A 17902-nucleotide genomic window follows, 5' to 3' on the forward strand; every position below is an offset into this window, starting at 1 on the left:
TTTCATCACATTTCTCCCCGCCCAGCTCTCCAGCCTGTCCAGGTCTCTGATGGCAGCACAGCTTCCAGTGTCACCACTCCTCCCAGCTTGGTGTCACCAGCAAACTCGCTGACAGTCACTCTATTCCCTCATCCAAGTAATTGATGAATATATTGAATGATACAGCCACAGCACTGCCCCCTGGGGCACTGCACTGGGTACAGGCCCCAACTGCAAGGATCCTGTGGGCGACTAATGCTTTAGTGAAGTCAAGGTAGACCAGTCCACCGCTCTGCCATCATCCATCTTGTTATGTCCTCATAGAAGTCAATGAGGTTGGTCATGCACAACTTCCCCTTGGTGAAGCCGTGTTGACCGCCCCTAATGTCCCAAATATGCCTTGAGATGGCACCAAGGAGAAGCCGTTCCACCAGTTTCCCAGGGATGGAGGTGAGGCCACAGCAGGGAAAGTGTCACCTCCAACCAGGTGAGAAATAGGAGCTGCAAAGCGAAGGGGACAGAGGTGCTGGGGAGGGTTCCCATGCAAACCGGTGAAAAACTCAAAGTGAAACAGTATTTTAAAATAGAAAACTCCCCCCTGTTAAAAGCGAGACAGAAATACAACAAAATCCCCCGTTTGAAAGTTTCCCAAAGCTCGGCTCTTGTTTCTCAAGCCCTGTACAATAATTCTGCGAAGAAATCGGGATAAATACAACCAAAAAGGATGGGGATGGAGAGCAAGGGCTCGGGTATCCAAACCTCTCCTACAGCATCTTATTCTGAGCCAATCTTCCCTTTCCCATAGTGAAATGAGCTAAAAAATCGTGCCATTTCAAAGCCAAACGCTTTGCAATTTGTTTTAATGGGCTTCGAGGCCTGGGAGCTGCTTTTCTTCCCTCCCTTTTACATCCGAACGCTGTGATTTTGGCTTTAAATGACAGGATGGCAGTTTTAAGGGGAATAAGCACTGAGGATGCTCAGGTGCCCTCTAACAACGCCAAGAATTTGTGGCGCTTGCAAACTCCATCAATCCATTTTATCCGGTGGTTGCTGGTGCTGGTTTGTTCATACTGGGGGTTGCGTTTGAGATTTGGGATTTTTCCGAATGGAAAAATCCCAAATCTCAAACGCAACCCCCAGTATGACCAGTTGGCTGGTTAAACGACACAGGGATTTTATCTATAGGTGCCTATAAAATCCCCCATGCAGCGGTGCGTGTGGGTTTTGGTGTAGGAGGCGCTGGTGACGGCACCGGCTGTGCGAGCGTTTCTCTGCACCGCGGCGGAGGGAAAGACGTGAAGGGTTTATTTTGGTTTAACAACAAAAAGGGCGGATCTGAAGTTTGGGGGAATAGGGGTTTGCACGAGGGTTCGGGGTTTGCACGAGGGGTCGGGTTTACATGAGGGATTCGGGTTTGCACGAGGGTTTGGGGTTTGCACGAGGGGTTCGGATTTGCACAAGGGGTTCGGTTTGCACAAGGGTTTGGGGTTTGCACGAGGGGTTTGGGGTTTGCACGAGGGGTTGGGGTTTACATGAGGGATTCGGGATTTGCACGAGGGGTCGGGTTTTGCACGAGGGGTTGGGGTTTACATGAGGGATTCGGGATTTGCACGAGGGGTCGGGTTTTGCACGAGGGGTCAGGGTTTACATGAGGGATTCAGGTTTTGCGCGAGGGGTCGGGATTTGCACGAGGGGTCGGGTTTTGCACGAGGGGTCGGGTTTACATGAGGGATTCGGGTTTGCACGAGGGTTTGGGGTTTGCACAAGGGTTTGGGGTTTGCACGAGGGTTTGGGGTTTGCACGAGGGTTTGGGGTTTGCACGAGGGGTTTGGGGTTTGCACAAGGGGTCGGGTTTTGCACGAGGGGTTGGGTTTTGCACGAAGGGTCAGGATTTACATGAGGGATTCGGGTTTGCACGAGGGGTCGGGTTTACATGAGGGATTTGGGTTTGCACGAGGGGTTCGGTTTGCACGAGGGGTTCGGTTTGCACAAGGGTTTGGGGTTTGCACAAGGGTTTGGGGTTTGCACAAGGGTTTGGGGTTTGCACGAGGGGTTTGGGATTTGCACGAGGGGTTGGGATTTGCACGAGGGATTCGGGTTTGCACGAGGGGTTGGGTTTGCATGAGAGGTTGAGGTTTGCACGAGGGGTCGGGTTTACATGAGGGGTTCGGTTTGCACAAGGGTTTGGGGTTTGCACGAGGGGTTTGGGGTTTGCACGAGGGGTTTGGGGTTTTGCACAAGGGGTCGGGTTTTGCACGAGGGGTCGGGTTTTGCACGAGGGGTCGGGTTTTGCACGAGGGGTCGGGGTTTTGCACGAGGGGTCGGGTTTTGCACGAGGGGTCGGGTTTTGCACAAGGGGTCGGGTTTTGCACGAGGGGTCGGGTTTACATGAGGGATTCGGGTTTGCACGAGGGCTTCGGTTTGCATGAGGGCTTCGGTTTGCACGAGGGGTCGGGTTTTGCACGAGGGGTCGGGTTTTGCACGAGGGGTCAGGGTTTACATGAAGGATTTGGGTTTGCACAAGGGCTTGGGGTTTGCACAAGGGTTTGGGGTTTGCACGAGGGGTCGGGTTTTGCACAAGGGGTCGGGATTTGCACAAGGGGTTTGGGATTTGCACAAGGGGTTTGGGATTTGCACGAGGGGTTGGGATTTGCATGAGGGATTCGGGTTTGCACGAGGGGTTCGGTTTGCACGAGGGTTTGGGGTTTGCACGAGGGTTTGGGGTTTGCACGAGGGGTTTGGGGTTTGCACAAGGGGTCGGGTTTTGCATGAGGGGTCGGGTTTTGCACGAGGGGTCGGGTTTGCACGAGGGATTCGGGTTTGCACGAGGGGTTCGGATTTGCACGAGGGGTTCGGTTTGCACGAGGGGTTTGGGATTTGCACGAGGGGTTTGGGATTAGCACGAGGGGTCGGGATTTGCACGAGGGGTTTGGGGTTTGCACGAGGGGTCGGGATTTGCACGAGGGGTTTGGGATTTGCACGAGGGGTTTGGGGTTTGCATGAGGGGTCAGGTTTTGCACGAGGGGTCGGGTTTACATGAGGGATTCGGGTTTGCACGAGGGGTTGGGTTTGCATGAGAGGTTGAGGTTTACACGAGGGATTCGGGTTTGCACAAGGGTTTGGGGTTTGCACGAGGGGTCGGGATTTGCACGAGGGGTTCGGTTTGCACGAGGGGTCGGGGTTTACATGAGGGATTCGGGTTTGCACGAGGGGTTTGGTTTGCACGAGAGGTTGAGGTTTACACGAGAGGTTGGGGTTTGCACAAGGGGTCAAGGTTTGCACGAGGGGTCGGGTTTGCAGGAGGAGTCAGGGTTTGCACGAGAGGTTGGGTTTGCACGAGAGGTTGAGGTTTACACGAGGGATTCGGGTTTGTATGATATGTTGGGTTTGCACGAGGGGTCAGGGTTTGTGTGAGAGGTTGCGTTTGCACAAGGGGTTGAGGTTTGCACAAGGGGTTGGGGTCTACACGAGAGGTTGGAGTTTGCACGAGGGATTCAGGTTTGCACGAGGGGTCGGGTTTGCACGACACGTTTGGTTTGCACAGGGGGTTGGGCTTTAAAGAAGGGGCTGGGGTTTGCACGGGAGGTTGGGTTTGCACGAGGAGTCAGGGTTTGTGTGAGAGGTTGCGTTTGCACGAGGGGTTCGGTTTGCACAAGGGGTTGGGGTTTGCACGAGAGGTTGGGGTTTGCATGAGGGGTCGGGTTTGCATGACATGTTTGGTTTGCACAGAGGGTTGGGCTTTAAAGAAGGGGTCGGGGTTTGCACGAGGGGTCAGGGTTTGTGTGAGAGGTTGTGTTTGCACGAGGGGTTGAGGTTTGCACGAGGGGTTTGGGTTTGAATGAGGAGTTGGGGTTTGCCCAACATATTGGGTTTTCAGGAGGGGTCGGGGTTTGCACGAGGGGTTGGATTTGCACGAGGGGTCGGGGTTTGCACGACATGTTTGGTTTGCACGGGGGGTTGGGCTTTAAAGAAGGTGCTGGGGTTTGCACGAGGGGTCGGGGTTTGCACGAGGGGTCGGGGTTTGTGTGAGAGGTTGCATTTGCACGAGAGGTTGAGATTTGCACAAGGGGTTAGGTTTGCACGAGAGGTTGGGGTTTGCACGAGGGGTTTGGTTTGCACAAGGGGTTGGGGTTTGCACGAGAGGTTGGGGTTTGCACGAGAGGTTGGGTTTGCACGAGGGGTTGAGGTTTGCACAAGGGGTCAATGGTTTGCACGAGGGGTTTGGGTTTGAACGAGGGGTTGGGGTTTGCCCAACATATTGGGTTTTCAGGAGGGGTTGGGGTTTGCACGACGTGTTGGGTTTGCACAAGGGGTTCAGGTTTGCACGAGAGGTTGGGTTTGCACGAGAGGTTGGGTTTGCACGAGAGGTTGGGTTTGCACGAGGGGTCGGGGTTTGTGTGAGAGGTTGCGTTTGCACGACGGGTCGGGGTTTACACAAGGGGTTGAGGTTTGCACAAGGGTTTGGGGTTTGCACAAGGGGTCGAGGTTTGCATGAGAGGTTGGGTTTACACAAGGGGTCGAGGTTTGCACGGTGTGGGGCTTGCACAACATGTGGGGTTTGCACAAGGGGTTCAGGTTTACACGAGGTCTTGGGGTTTGCACGACATGTTCGGTTTGTTTGAGGGCTTGGGGTTTACACGAAGGGCTTGAGGTTTACACGAAGGGCTTGGGGTTTAAAGAAGGTTCTGGGGTTTGCACAAGAGGTTGGGGTTTACACGAGGGCTTGTGGTTTACACGCTGGCTCAGAGGTGAACCCCCTTTTTGGCGCTTGGGGACGAGCAGCCCTGGCTCCCGCTTGGGTCGTGGCTGCGCCGGTTGGTTTTCCAGTGCCAGCAGAGCTTTCATCCGGCAGCGCTGGTCGGTGCTGGTGTCACTGGTGTCACTGGTGTCACTGGTGTCACTGGGTGTGGGGGAGCCGGGTGAGCAGCGTTGTCGAAGATGCCTGGAAGGCGGCAGCAGCCCCGGCCGTGGCCAGTTTAGCTCAGGACACACAGGAGGGTCTGTAGCACAACCCCGAATTAAACACAAACCTCCCAGGCGTCCCGCGTTTGACCACAAAGCCAATGTGCACAAGAAGGGCCTTTTTCTTCCCTGTTTGCCCATCGCCCTTAGAAGCAGCTTTAAAAACTCTCTCTGTTGCCAGAAAGCTGGGCCGGGATTTTCCAGCACGGTGACGGTCGCCGTTGCGCGGGGTGGGGACAGCACCGGGGGGCACATGCGGGTTTGTAGGGTCTCAATCATAGCGAGTGCCCTCCTGCCCACTCTGCATTTGCAGTTGTGTTTGCATGGGGTTTGGGGGTGCCCAGGTACGCTGGGAAAACCCTCGGTGTGTCACCTCATCCCCGTGTGTCACCTCATCCCCGTGTGTCACCTCACCCGGTGACCCTGGAGTTTGACCAGGACTCGGGCTGTGCCAGGTGAGCGGACTCAGTGCCAGTGGCTTCCAGGCTCTGGCACAGTCCCTTGGGGACCTGCCCAAGGGGGGGTCGTTACCAAATTGGTGGTTGAATGGAGCTGGTGTCTGCTTGGTGGGACCCCCCTGTGCCGGGCACACACGGAGCAGCTCCCGGTACCGTCTGGGAGCCCTTTGTGTGTGTCACAGAATCACAGAATGACAGAATGCGAGGGGTTGAAGGGCCCTGGAAAGCTCATCCAGTGCAATCCCCCCGGAGCAGGAACACCCAGATGAGGTTACACAGGAAGGTGTCCAGGGGGTTGGAATGTCTGCACAGAAGGAGACTCCACAACCCCCCTGGGCAGCCTGGGCCAGGCTCTGCCACCCTCACCCCAACAAGTTGCTTCTCATCTTCCAGCGGAACCTCCTGTGTTGCAGTTTGCACCCATTGCCCCTTGTCCTGTCCCTGCAGAGAGTCCAGCGCAGCCACCAAGATGCTGCAGGGAGTGGAGCATCTCCCGTGTGAGGAAAGGCTGAGGGAGCTGGGGCTCTGGAGCTGGACAAGAGGAGCCTGAGGGGGGACTCATTGCTGGGGATCAAGATGGAAAGGGGCAGTGTCAGGAGGATGGAGCCAGGCTCTTCTGGTGACAACCAGGGACAGGACAAGGGGCAATGGGTGCAAAGTGCAACACAGGAGGTTCCGCTGGAAGATGAGAAGCAACTTGTTGGGGTGAGGGTGGCAGAGCCTGGCCCAGGCTGCCCAGGGGGGTTGTGGAGTCTCCTTCTCTGCAGACATTCCAACCCGCCTGGACACCTTCCTGTGTAACCTCATCTGGGTGTTCCTGCTCCATGGGGGGATTGCACTGGATGGGCTTGCCAGGGCCCTTCAACCCCTGACACTCTGGGATCCTGGGATTCTGTGACCTCCATCTCCACTCTTGTCACCGGGGGCAGTTGTGTCAGTCAGCGGCCGTGGAGCGTTGGTGATAAATCACCGGTGTGTGCCGGTGTGATTCGCAGCCCCTCGTGCCCAGAGTGTGGTTTTACATGGATGTGAAGCGGCTGCAAAGCAGCGGCAGAGGGTCCATCCTCCCCATGCTATAGAGAGAAGCGCGGCTTGAAAGTCGAGCAAGAATCAGGTCTGTGCTGGAGTCAGTGGGACATGGGGGGAGTGTGGGGGGCAAACCGGCTGATGGTGCCTCCTCGGCTCTGCCTTGGCAATGCCGGCAGGAGCTGGAATTGCAGATCTATGGAGCCTCCTGCATCCCTGCAGTGGCACCGGGGCCTCGCGATGCCCTGATGGGACCCAGGGGATCTGAGCGGTGCGGGGGCACCCGCAGCCCCTCTTGGCACGTCTGGGGTGGGTTTGCACATGTGCCGTCCCGGGCTGCTGTGCTGTCGGTTAAAAGTTAATGAAGAAAAGCCAGTGGCGGCTGCTCACCCGCCCGGTGCCTGCGCGGCACCCGCAGAGCTCTGCTGTCTCTGCAGGGGACATTGGGGACGCTGTGGCTGGGTTGGTTGTCACTGTCGGGCCCCGGGGCTGGTCCCAGCAGGTGGCAATGTGGCACGAAGCTTCGCCTCCATGGCTGGGCAAGGGTGATAGCTGGGTGCTCGGGGTGCGGGGCACCCACACCGTGGTGTCCCTGGGCTCTCACAGCAGCCCCTGCGATGGCTTTGGGTGTTTTGGGGCTAGTTTAGGCTCTGGGTCCTCATGGTGCTGGTGAGTAGGATGGGATGAGGAGGGAGGTGAGGGGCTTGCTCAGGCGGAGGATTCGGGATCAGGGTGGGGATGTTGTGTTCCCAGCTCTGCTGTTTGCTTCCCCTCCCGTGCCTCAGTTTCCCTGCTCTGGCAGTGCTGCCAGGCAGCAGGACCAGCCTGTGGGGCCGTGGGGACGTCCTGGGGCAGTATCAGCCCCGATGGGCTCTCGGAGAGGGGGACGTGCAAAGCAGAGCCTGCCCAGGTGTTGGCACCCACATGCCCAGGGGTGTTTGTCCTCCCGCCAGATGTGCAGGGTGCAAGGAGACCCAGCTGTGCAGAGAGGGCAGGAGCGTTGTGGGTGCTGCGAGACACGTGTCCATCCCTCAGCCCACGCTTCCCCGGGACCTCCCGCTGTCCCTTGGTCACCGGCATGGTGGGGTACGTGGCTTCACCCCAAACCCCGTGCTGGCCCCAGCCCTCCCGTGCCCCCCGCCTGCGTCCAGCCAGCTGGAGGTTTCGGTTCTGCATCTCTACCGCCCAAGGGGAACTCAGCCGGCGAGAGCGAAACTCGGCGGCTCCAACGGTCGCACAGGCGCACACCACCCCCCCCGGCACCCGCTCCGCGTCCCCCACGCCTGGCAGGGCCGGTGGCCGCTGTCGCAACAGCTACGGCAGTGCCTGTGCCACACGTTTGGTCACTGTGACCTTCCCTGGAGCGTGGAGGGGATGGAGAGCGGCCACTGGGGCTGGATTTGGACAGGGAGCCTGTGCTGGGTGACCTGGAGGAGCTGGGGACAGCCCCCGTGCTTCCCACCCTGCGTTGAGCTGGGGGCACTGTCAACCCGCCCACGCAGGCTTGGGAGAGGCACCCGTGGTGGTTGCACCTTCTGCACGGCGTGGACATGGCCCCGGCACGGCTGGTGTGTGCCATCATTCTCAGCTCTGGTGCCATCGCTCTTGTTCCATTGCTTTCATGCCATCGCTCTTGTGCCATCACTCCCATGCCACTGCTCCCGTGCCATTGCTTTCATGCCATCTCTCTTGTGCCATCGCTCCTGTGCCGTCACTCTCGTGCCATTGCTTTCATGTCATCACTCCTGTGCCATCACTCTTGTGCCATTGCTTTCATGCCATTGCTCCCATGCCATCACTCTTGTGCCATCGCTTTCATGCCATCGCTCCATTGCCATCGCTCCAGTGCCATCACTCCCATGCCATCACTCTCGTGCCATCACTCCCATGCCATCACTCTCGTGCCATCGCCTTCATGCCATCGCTCCATTGCCATCGCTCCAGTGCCATCACTCCCATGCCATTACTCTTGTGCCATCACTCCCATGCCATCACTCTCGTGCCATCGCTTTCATGCCATCGCTCCATTGCCATCGCTCCAGTGCCATCACTCCCATGCCATTACTCTTGTGCCATCACTCCCATGCCATCACTCTCGTGCCATCGCTTTCATGCCATCGCTCTGGTGCCATCACTCCCATGCCATCGCCCTGGTGCCATCACTCCCATGCCATCGCCCGTCCCTGTGCTGTTGTCCCAGGCAGCCGAGCACCTGCCGCCCCCGGGGTGGGTTTCTCTGTCCTGGTTCCCTCTCGCCTGCCTCCCGTCTCCCTGTCCGTGCCGCGGTCGCTGTGCCGGCGGCTGCCGGGGGTGCAGGATCTGGCATAACGGGTGCTCTGGAGCCACCATCGACCCGCTGGCCCGTCCTGCCCCGCGCTCCCCTCTGCTGTGGGATCTTCCCCAGCTTGTCCCTTCCCAAGCCGGAGGAAACCCAAACATAAAAGACTCATCAGACCTAATTAAGCCCTGGGGATGTTTCCGGTGGCCGGTGCGAGTTGGGGGCCGGGCCTGAGTTGTTTTAGTTTCATGGGCTGGAGAAATGGGGAATTTTGGCTAATGCTGAGGCTGATCCTGCTGTTAGTGGGGCCTCCCAAGACCAGTATGGCACAGCCGCGGGAACTGGGCTCGCCCCAGTTTGGAGTGGGGGCTCCATGAGCTGGCTTGGGAGTCTGGGGGGGGAAGTTTGGGTTTGGCACCCGAATGTTTGCGGCCCTGAGCCCGTTGCTGGAGGAAACGTGGCAAAAGGGGAAGGAGAGATTGCGGTCGGCTGCTCTTCCCCTCCGCAATCTGTGCCTCCGTCTGGGCCCCTTCGGCTGCACTTCAGCCCCGGGGGACCCCCAGAATGGACGATCCCCCCAATTTCACCCCCTATGTGTTTGGATCCCTATGGGGACACCGTGGACACCGGCCCCCGACCCGATCCAGCTTTGCTGTGCCAGGCGAGCTCATGCCGGCGGCTTAATTGGCTGGTGATGGATCTAATGACGGGGCTGAGTGATTTAACGGCCTCCAGCCTCCTGCGCAGGGCGAGGACGGGTTTTGCCTGAGACGCGCTGCCAGCTCAAGGAGGTTATTTATTTGGGGTATTACACGTATATATGATGGAGTTGAGGGTAGTTGAGGGTGCATAGATGTAGATATAGATGTAGATATAGATGTAGATATAGATGTAGATGTAGATATAGATATAGATATAGATATAGATATAGATATAGATATAGATATAGATATAGATATAGATATAGATATAGATATAGATTAGATATAGATATGGGTGGGTATATGTTTGGGATACTACCCTGCTCATCCTCAGGATCCTTCCCTGCTCTTCCTTGGGATCCTTCCCTGCTCATCCTAAGGATCCTTCCCTGCACATCCTTGGGATCTTTCCCTGCTCATCCTTGGGATCTTTCCCTGCTCATCCTTGGGATCTTTCCCTTCTCATCCTTGGGATCTTTCCCTTCTCATCCTTGTAATCTTTCCCTGCTCATCCTCGGGATCCATCCCTGCTCATCCTGGGGATCCTTTCCTGCTCATCCTGGGGATCCTTTCCTGCTCATCCTCAGGATCCTTCCCTGCTCTTCCTTGGGATCCTTCCCCCCTCATCCTCGGGATCCATCTCTGCTCATCCTCGGGATCTTCCCCTGCTCATCCTAAGGATCCTTTCCTGTACATCCTTGGGATCCTTCCCTGCTCATCCTCGGGACCTTTCCCTCCTCATCCTTGGAATCCTTCCCGCCTCATCCTCGGGATCCTTCCCTTCTCATCCTTGGAATCTTTCCCTGCACATCCTAAGGATCCTTCCCTGCACATCCTAAGGATCCTTCCCTGCTCATCCTCAGGATCCTTTCCTCCTCATCCTCGGGACCTTTCCCTGCTCATCCTGGGGATCCTTCCCTTCTCATCCTCAGGATCCTAAGGATCCTTCCCTGCTCATCCTTGGAATCTTTCCCTGCTCATCCTTGAGATCCATCCCTACTCATCCTCAGGATCCTTCCCTGCTCATCCTCAGGACCTTTCCCTGCTCATCCTTGAGATCCATCCCTACTCATCCTCAGGATCCTTCCCTGCTCATCCTCGGGACCTTTCCCTGCTCAGTCTGGGGACCTTTCCCTGCTCCTCCTGGGGATCCTTCCCCGCTCATCTGCGGATCCCGGGCAGCTCCACCAGCCTTTGCACGGCAGCTTGCACCAGCCAACTCCATCAGTTTCAAAACGGGGGTTCCCAGCAGGTCCCCCCCACTTCAGGGCCGTTTCCCCGCTGCTCTCGGGGCAGATCGCACCCCGAGGCGTTTCTGCTTGTCGCTTTGCTTTTCAAACAGGAACAATTTTAGCATCTGCTCAGCATTTCTGACTGAAAGCTGGACGAAAAGATTGTCCCTTTTCCTCCCCTCCTTGTTTTCTCTTAGAAAGGGGAATTCACTGCCCTTTGCTGCCTCCATCCCTCCCCTATGTGGTTTTTTTCCCCCGCAGTTTATAAAACAACAGAGCATGTTGAAAACGTGACACTTTTCCCCTTCCCTGGGCAGCATTGAAACCAGAAAGGCTTTGAATGCGGGCGATGCCACGGGGACGAGCCGGGGGCTTCGTGGGGTCCCTTGGTGGTGGCACAACCCAGCGCCTTTCCCTTGCATCTCAACCCTGTTGGGTACAAAGGTAAAGATATTAATTGTAATAGCGTGGATATTAAGGTGCATGGAAATAAGTATCCTCTATGAGAAACCCCATACTTAGAATCATTTTGGTTGGAAAAGCCTCTCAAGATCATGGAGTCCAAGCGTTACCCACCCCCATGTGCTAGAACGTCATGTCCGTCTGTCCAACCCTCCAGGATGGCGACTCCAGCCTGTTCCAATGGGCATTGCCATGAGTTGTCATGGTCTGGGGACTGTGACCCGGCCAAGGGTTGTTGGCCAAGGGCAGGACGTACGGACTGTTGTCACTGATGGCCGGTCATCACTGAGCAGCCCAACTGGTTCTATGGCTTGGGGCTGTTGGCTACAGTGAAAAACCAGCTGCGGCTGTTGCCGTCGGTGCTGAGGTCTGTGCCAGCGGTGCCCGGCACGGCGGGACCGGCCCTGGCGCTACGGCATGTGGACAACTCCGCGTACAGACCCGTGAGGTCGTGCTTGGCCGTTTGTCCTGCTCGCATCCCCTTGGGGCGGTGGAGCTGGCCCTGAGCCCCCCGGGGCAGGTGGCGTTTGGCCGCGCGGATCGGACCCGAGCGATGCGTTTGCCCGTTGGCCGCCTGGCCCGCGGTCCCCGTGCCGGGGTGGTGGTGGGACTGCGGCTGCTGTGCCACCAGCCCTGTGCGGGGCCGCGACGTCCAGACCGGTGTGAGCTGCTCGTACCCCAGGACGCGGGTTTCAGGAGCCACTTGGCATGAAGCCCTGGGGCTGGATCCGTGGTGTGGGCGCCCATCTTGTGCAGCCCCTTGGTGCGAGGGCGGCCCTGCACCCACCGGCCGCTCCGTCCCACTGGCTGCGTGTGACACGTGGCTTTGCGCTAATTACAGCCCGGTGTGTGTGGGGGGGGCTCGTTTGCAGAGCGGCCCCCCCTGAGCCGCAAACCAGGCAAAAGTGGAAGGGCAGGCAGCGCCATCCATGTCCCGGTGGGAGTGCAGCACTCGCAGAGCGATGATTCTGCGGTGGGTGTCCTTGTCCCCGCGTGGCTGGGCATTTTGCAGGATGCTCATTTATTATAGAGGCTCAAGGCTGAGGGAGCTGGCGCTCTGGAGCTGGAGAAGAGGAGCCTGAGGGGGGACTCATTGCTGGGGATCAAGATGGAAAGGGGCAGTGTCAGGAGGATGGAGCCAGGCTCTTCTGGTGACAACCAGGGACAGGACAAGGGGCAACGGGTGCAAACTGCAACACAGGAGGTTCCGCTGGAAGATGAGAAGCAACTTGTTGGGGTGAGGGTGGCAGAGCCTGGCCCAGGCTGCCCAGGGGGGTTGTGGAGTCTCCTTCTGTGCAGACATTCCAACCCGCCTGGACACCTTCCTGTGTAACCTCATCTGGGTGTTCCTGCTCCGGGGGATTGCACTGGGTGAGCTTTCCAGGGCCCTTCAACCCCTGACACTCTGGGATTAAGGGGGATAAGCGCTGGTCCTAGAGTGGGGGGAGCAGGTTGCTCCGGGTGTTAACTGGGGCAGCAACTGGAGCTGCCATCCTTGTCCCCACTGCTCTCCCGTTTGGAAGTGACAGAGCCTCATCCCAATGTCCCGATGCACTGTGGCCGGTCTGTCCGCACACCCCAGCCCGCATGGCACGAGGTTCGGCGCTCACATGAGGCTGGAAAGCTGCTTGGCCCGTGGCTATTTTGGGGTGTCGCGATGCTCCCCGGGTCGCAGGGGCGGGTGCAGCCGCCTCCGGAGCCACGCGCTCCTCGCTCCGGCTTTGTTCAGCCTGAATTTTGTAATGTCAGGAAATGAGCTGGCCGGGGGCGGGGGGGCCGGGGGAGGAAGGCTGGTTTTGTGGTTGAAGCGGAGGATGAGGAGGCCGGAAAGCCGAGCACAATTCCTCGCTGTGTCTCAGGCGCCGGGGCTGAGGCCGCAGCTCGGCTCTGGGAGCTTACGGCGCGTTCGGAGAGCCGGGTGCCGGCCTCCGGGCCTCAGTTTCCCTTTTGTTCAGTGGGAGGAGGAGCCGTTCATCTCTCTCGCGGGCACAGGGACGGTGATTGCCGCCGGTACGTGAACAACCAGCACCGGACCCGCCGATCGTCTCCCGGCGCTGAGTGGCACATGAGATGAATTTAGCAGCTGCATTTGCGCGGCTGTTTGCTCTTGACAAGGGCCCGTTTGGGCCGATAAAGCACCCAAGCGCTCAGGTGGGTGTCGTTCCCCTTCAGGCCTCCCAAAATTCACTCGAAACCTTGTACGCCTCGCTGCCGGGCCGGCCTGTTCTTGGGACCTCAGCTTGAGATGGAAGCGTGGGCGCAACTCTCTTGCTGCTTTTCCCCCGTATTGCGGTCGCCCAGGTTCCCGTATCCCGTCCCCACCTCCAGGACGCTCCCCATGTTTCCCATGGTCATGGCTCGTGGTCCCCCCGCCCCACGCTGCCCGTGTCCCCTCAGACTGACCCCTGCTCGTTCTCCTTTGCAGTTTGACAGAGCAGCGGTGGCCGCAGCGCGTCCTCGGGCCGGAGCAGAAGATGCAGGACTCCGCGTAGCAGGTAGGGCGGAATCCCACCCTTCGGCCTCTCGCTGTCCTCCTCCTTGCGCTCGCCGTGCGTCTCCATCGCACCCATGGGTGCAGGTCACCCTGGCTGGGCGCAGCTCAGCACTTTGGACCCTCAGACTCATCAGCACCGATTTGGGGCTCTGGGGCTCTTTTGGTGTCGGTGCAAAGGAGGGTTTTCCTGCCTTAGTGTCTCCATGGATAGGTGAGACTTGTGGCCAACGCAAGGTTGTTTTGTCCCTCGCGCTCCCTGTTGGGAGAAGGCGCCTTGTCCAGGTTTATTGCTGTTACGGTAAACGTTTGCATCTCACTTGTGTGCAGTGAGGTTGAGGCGGTGCCGTGGGCCCGTTTGACGAGGGCTCTATGGTTCTGCGCGATGTATTTATTGAAATCAATAAAAGGAAAGGTTTAAAAGACAATCCGCCCCCAGCTCCCGAAAGGAGAGCGCGCTCTCCTTGCTGCTGACCGGGCAGTTTTGCTGGGCTGAGGTGGCATTTTAATGCCGGGGAGGGGGCATGTGATTGATTTAGAGGCTCGACGCTGCAAGATGCAGAGAGCGTTCGCCATTTCCTCCGCAAAGAGGTTCATTTTGCCATTGGTTATGCTGATGGAAACCAAGAGCAGCTCCATGGGCGCGTGTCATGGTGAAATAGCCTTGGTGATGCTGGTTTTGGGAGGAGAGCGGGGCCAGGACGGCTCAGCCGGGTCCGTCCTGGTTGGGCCAAGCGCGGCGCTGGGCTGGGACCGGCTCCAGTCTGCGCGCTTGGAGCGTCAATTCATACCAGCCGAGGGGTTTTTTAGTGTGGTGCATAATGAAATGGAGCGTAAGAAGGACAGGGCTGTTTGCTGCTGGCTGGGCTGGAGCTCGGGCCGGGAATGGGGCGCAGGACCCGTCGCGATCCCGAGCGTCCCCGTCCCGATGCGCCGCGTGTCCCGTCCCCGGCCCAGCAGTGCCAGGATCTCTCATTAAACTGTGGCGGGACCTCTCATTAAACATATGCCGGGATCTCTCATTAAACATGTGCCGGGATCTCTCATTAATCATGTGCCGGGATCTCTCGTTAATCATGTGCCGGGATCCCTCGTTAAACATGTGCCGGGATCCCTCGTTAAACATGTGCCGGGATCTCTCGTTAATCATGTGCCGGGATCTCTCGTTAATCATGTGCCGGGATCCCTCGTTAAACATGTGCCGGGATCCCTCACTAAACATGTGCCGGGATCCCTCATTAATCATGTGCCGGGATCCCTCATTAAACATGTGCCGGGATCCCTCATTAAACATGTGCCGGGATCCCTCGTTAAACATGTGCCGGGATCCCTCGTTAAACATGTGCCGGGATCCCTCATTAAACATGTGGCAGGATCTCTCCTTAAACATGTACCGGGATCCCTCATTAAACATGTACCGGGATCCCTCATTAAACATGTGCCGGGATCCCTCGTTAAACATGTGCCGGGATCCCTCGTTAAACATGTGCCGGGATCCCTCATTAAACATGTGCCGGGATCCCTCATTAAACATGTGCCGGGATCCCTCATTAAACATGTACCGGGATCCCTCGTTAAACATGTGCCGGGATCCCTCACTAAACATGTGCCGGGATCCCTCATTAAACATGTGGCGGGATCCCTCATTAAACATGTGGCGGGATCTCTCATTAATCATGTGCCGGGATCCCTCATTAAACACATTATCCCCAAATCGCTGCTGGGGACAGGCTGCTCAGCTCCATCAACCTCCTGCTGACCAGATGCACCAGCTCATCTTTAGGCTCGCACAAATTCTAGTCTTGTGGGTCGGCGATACCCTGCAAAGCCGCTGCCGGTGCCAACACGGAGTTCGGAGCACGGGAGGAGCGGTTCCCCGGCTCCGCAGCTGCGAAATCGCTCGCGCCAAGGAGCGGCGCATCAAGGCGTGCGGCGTGGGGACGAAGATCTCGAAAAGCATCTCCGCTTCCAAACCCTGCGAGCGCCAGGAGCTGAGCAATGAGAAGAGCGACATCGACCCAGCCTCGGAAGCGTGCGACGCCCAGCACCGGCTGATTCAATCCCCGCGAAGCCACGTCCTCGCGTCCTGCGACGTGCGGCACCGCTGCCCGCGATCAATGGGCATTTTGTGTTCCCGAGCCGGTCCCGTTTGAGGTAGAGCAGGAAAAACTCTCTTTGCCCAACCGCATCTGCTGCAGAAAACCCTTCTAGGGACTGTGACCTTAATTGAATCGACTCTTTCATGGCCTGAAGACGGTCGTATCATCTCGCTCGGTAAATCACGTGTCTGTTACCGAGCTGCGGGGCCTGCGCCAATGCTCTTCTCTCGCCATGCGATTGCGCAGCCCAAGGTTGATTTCCAGCTGCCCGTGGAGAGCCCGTGGGTCAGCAGGTCTGCTCCTCTGCCCCTAAGGCCTTGCATCAGCTTCTTTTAGAATCTTGGAAGCATTAACGCTGGTGCAGACCTGGGTTTGCGGCTCCTGGGCTCTCGGCGTGCCCGTGGCACCTCACCCGGCACTGCGCTGTTTGCATCCGTCTAGATGATCTTTTGAGGTCCCTTCCAATCCCAAACATACTGTGATACTGTGAAGCCACCCGGTGGGCTCACCAAACCCCCTCTTTGTGCCCCTTTCTGGCTTTGGGAGAGGTGGGTCCCGGCTTTGGGGAGGGGATGGTCCCCTCAAGGAGCTGCCGCAGGTCGCCACGGGCAGAGCCGGGTGGTCGCTGGTGGCCCCAGCTCTGCTGAGCTCATTTGGCCACCAAAGTGGGGCGAAACCATCTTCAAAGCCCTTTTTCCCTGGAGGAAAAGCCAACTTGGTTAGAAATGCCTGCGTGGAGATGGCGCCTAACCACGCTGTCCCCGTCCCTCCGTGTCCCCGCGCTGCGGACGGGGAGGACACGAGCCCGGGCGCCGCTTTCGGCAGCTGTCGGCTCTGCCCGCTCCCTTCCCCCCGAGCACCGTTCAGCCTCCTCCTCCTCCTCCTGCCGTCGCATCTGCCTCTGCCCTTTACCGCCCAACGGGGCTCGGGGCAGCGGGGCCGGTGGCCTCGTGGTGACAGCGGCTCCGTGCACCCACGGAGAAGGACACAACCACCCCGGCCACCCGGCTCCTGTAAGTACCTCTCACTCTTTCCACTGCAGAGTTAAAATTAGCCACTTCTTTTTTTAACACAGGCGTCGCTTTAAACCTCGCCAGCCCAACCGGGTTTCCTTTTATTCCCCCCCCCCCTTTCCAAGCTCCTTTTCTCTGGATATTTTCCTTGTTAAATCTACGCGTGCACTTCTCTCTCTTTTTATTTGTTATAATGTTTTCCCCCTTCTCATTCCTTCCTATTTTAAACGCGGGCGACGCCGCGGTGTTGCTGCCGAGTTTGGAGCCAAACAGCCCGGCACACCCCCACCCGATCGCCTTACAGTGCCCGATTTAGAACCCTTATCTATCGCCGCCCGCCGCTGCTCCGCCGGGGGGGTGTTCGCCCAGACCCCCTTTTTGCTCCTCGTCTTCAACGTGAGTGCCCCTCTCCTTATTCCACCCCCCATTTCCTTTGTGTTCATGGTAAAGCACAAAAGCGCCCCAAATCAGGACCCGTTGCGGGCGGGGAGGGAGATGGGGCGGCACAGGGGGGTTCCCATGCTGGAAGGATGGAGAGAGGGGGAAACTGAGGCACGGAGGATGTGGCGCAGCGATGGGTGAGCCGGGCTTATCTCCTCTTAAAATATAGAGGAGGAAGGAAGGTGCAGGATGGTCCCCAGCGGATCAAACACCCTTTGGGGACGCGCGGTGGGGACAGCGATGGGTGGAGGGTCGGTGTCGGTGACTGGCCGCGACGGAGCCGTCCCAGCCCGGATCTGCGCAAGCAAACAGGAAAGCGAGCGGGAGCAGCCCCTGGGTTTGCTGTTTATTGCGGTTCCTCTTGAGGTCGGTACCGGGGTTTTTAACACCGTCCTGCTCGGTGCCGGTTTCCGAGCCGGGTACCGTTATCTCCCCACCGAGCAGCGGCGGGGCTCTTCCTCCTATTCCTTCTTAATACCCACTTCTGTGACAATTAAGGTGCAAAACGCGTAGGAAGGAGGATGGCATCGTCATCCTAAGACACCGCTCGCGTTTGCTGCCTCATCTTGAATACAACTGGGGCTGGAGAACAAACCTTGTTCTGGGGGTTAAACCCGTCGCTTCAACAGTTTCTTGGGGGGGGAAAGCGGCTTCTCCCCCCTGCTTGTCAGGGGCCCCGTTTGGGGATGAGTTTTGGGGACGCAGGTTTGGTGCTGGGTGCTGCTTTTGGAAGTGAATGGTGCGGGTGGCATGTGGAGCG

At 58.1% G+C, this 17902-nt stretch overlaps 1 protein-coding gene across 14 annotated transcripts in view; it reads left to right on the forward strand.

The window, feature by feature from the left end:
* The window catches only part of MEF2D (myocyte enhancer factor 2D), an 84986-nt gene that overhangs the window by 13756 nt on the left and 53328 nt on the right, over positions 1–17902 (forward strand). For 10 of the 14 annotated variants that reach the window (XM_065043286.1, XM_065043296.1, XM_065043294.1 and 7 more), the window contains exon 2: positions 13524–13593. The exons of 2 other annotated variants lie outside the window; for them this stretch is intronic. The gene's annotated coding sequence lies outside the window, so the exon portion shown is untranslated. Of the gene's footprint in view, positions 1–12941; positions 13250–13523; positions 13594–16571; positions 16702–17902 lie in introns of those variants that run through there. 2 more of the 14 variants (XM_065043287.1, XM_065043288.1) reach the window with 2 other exon arrangements.

The sequence above is a fragment of the Columba livia genome, chromosome 28 (assembly GCF_036013475.1).
Source record: "Columba livia isolate bColLiv1 breed racing homer chromosome 28, bColLiv1.pat.W.v2, whole genome shotgun sequence".
Lineage (NCBI taxonomy): Eukaryota > Metazoa > Chordata > Aves > Columbiformes > Columbidae > Columba > Columba livia.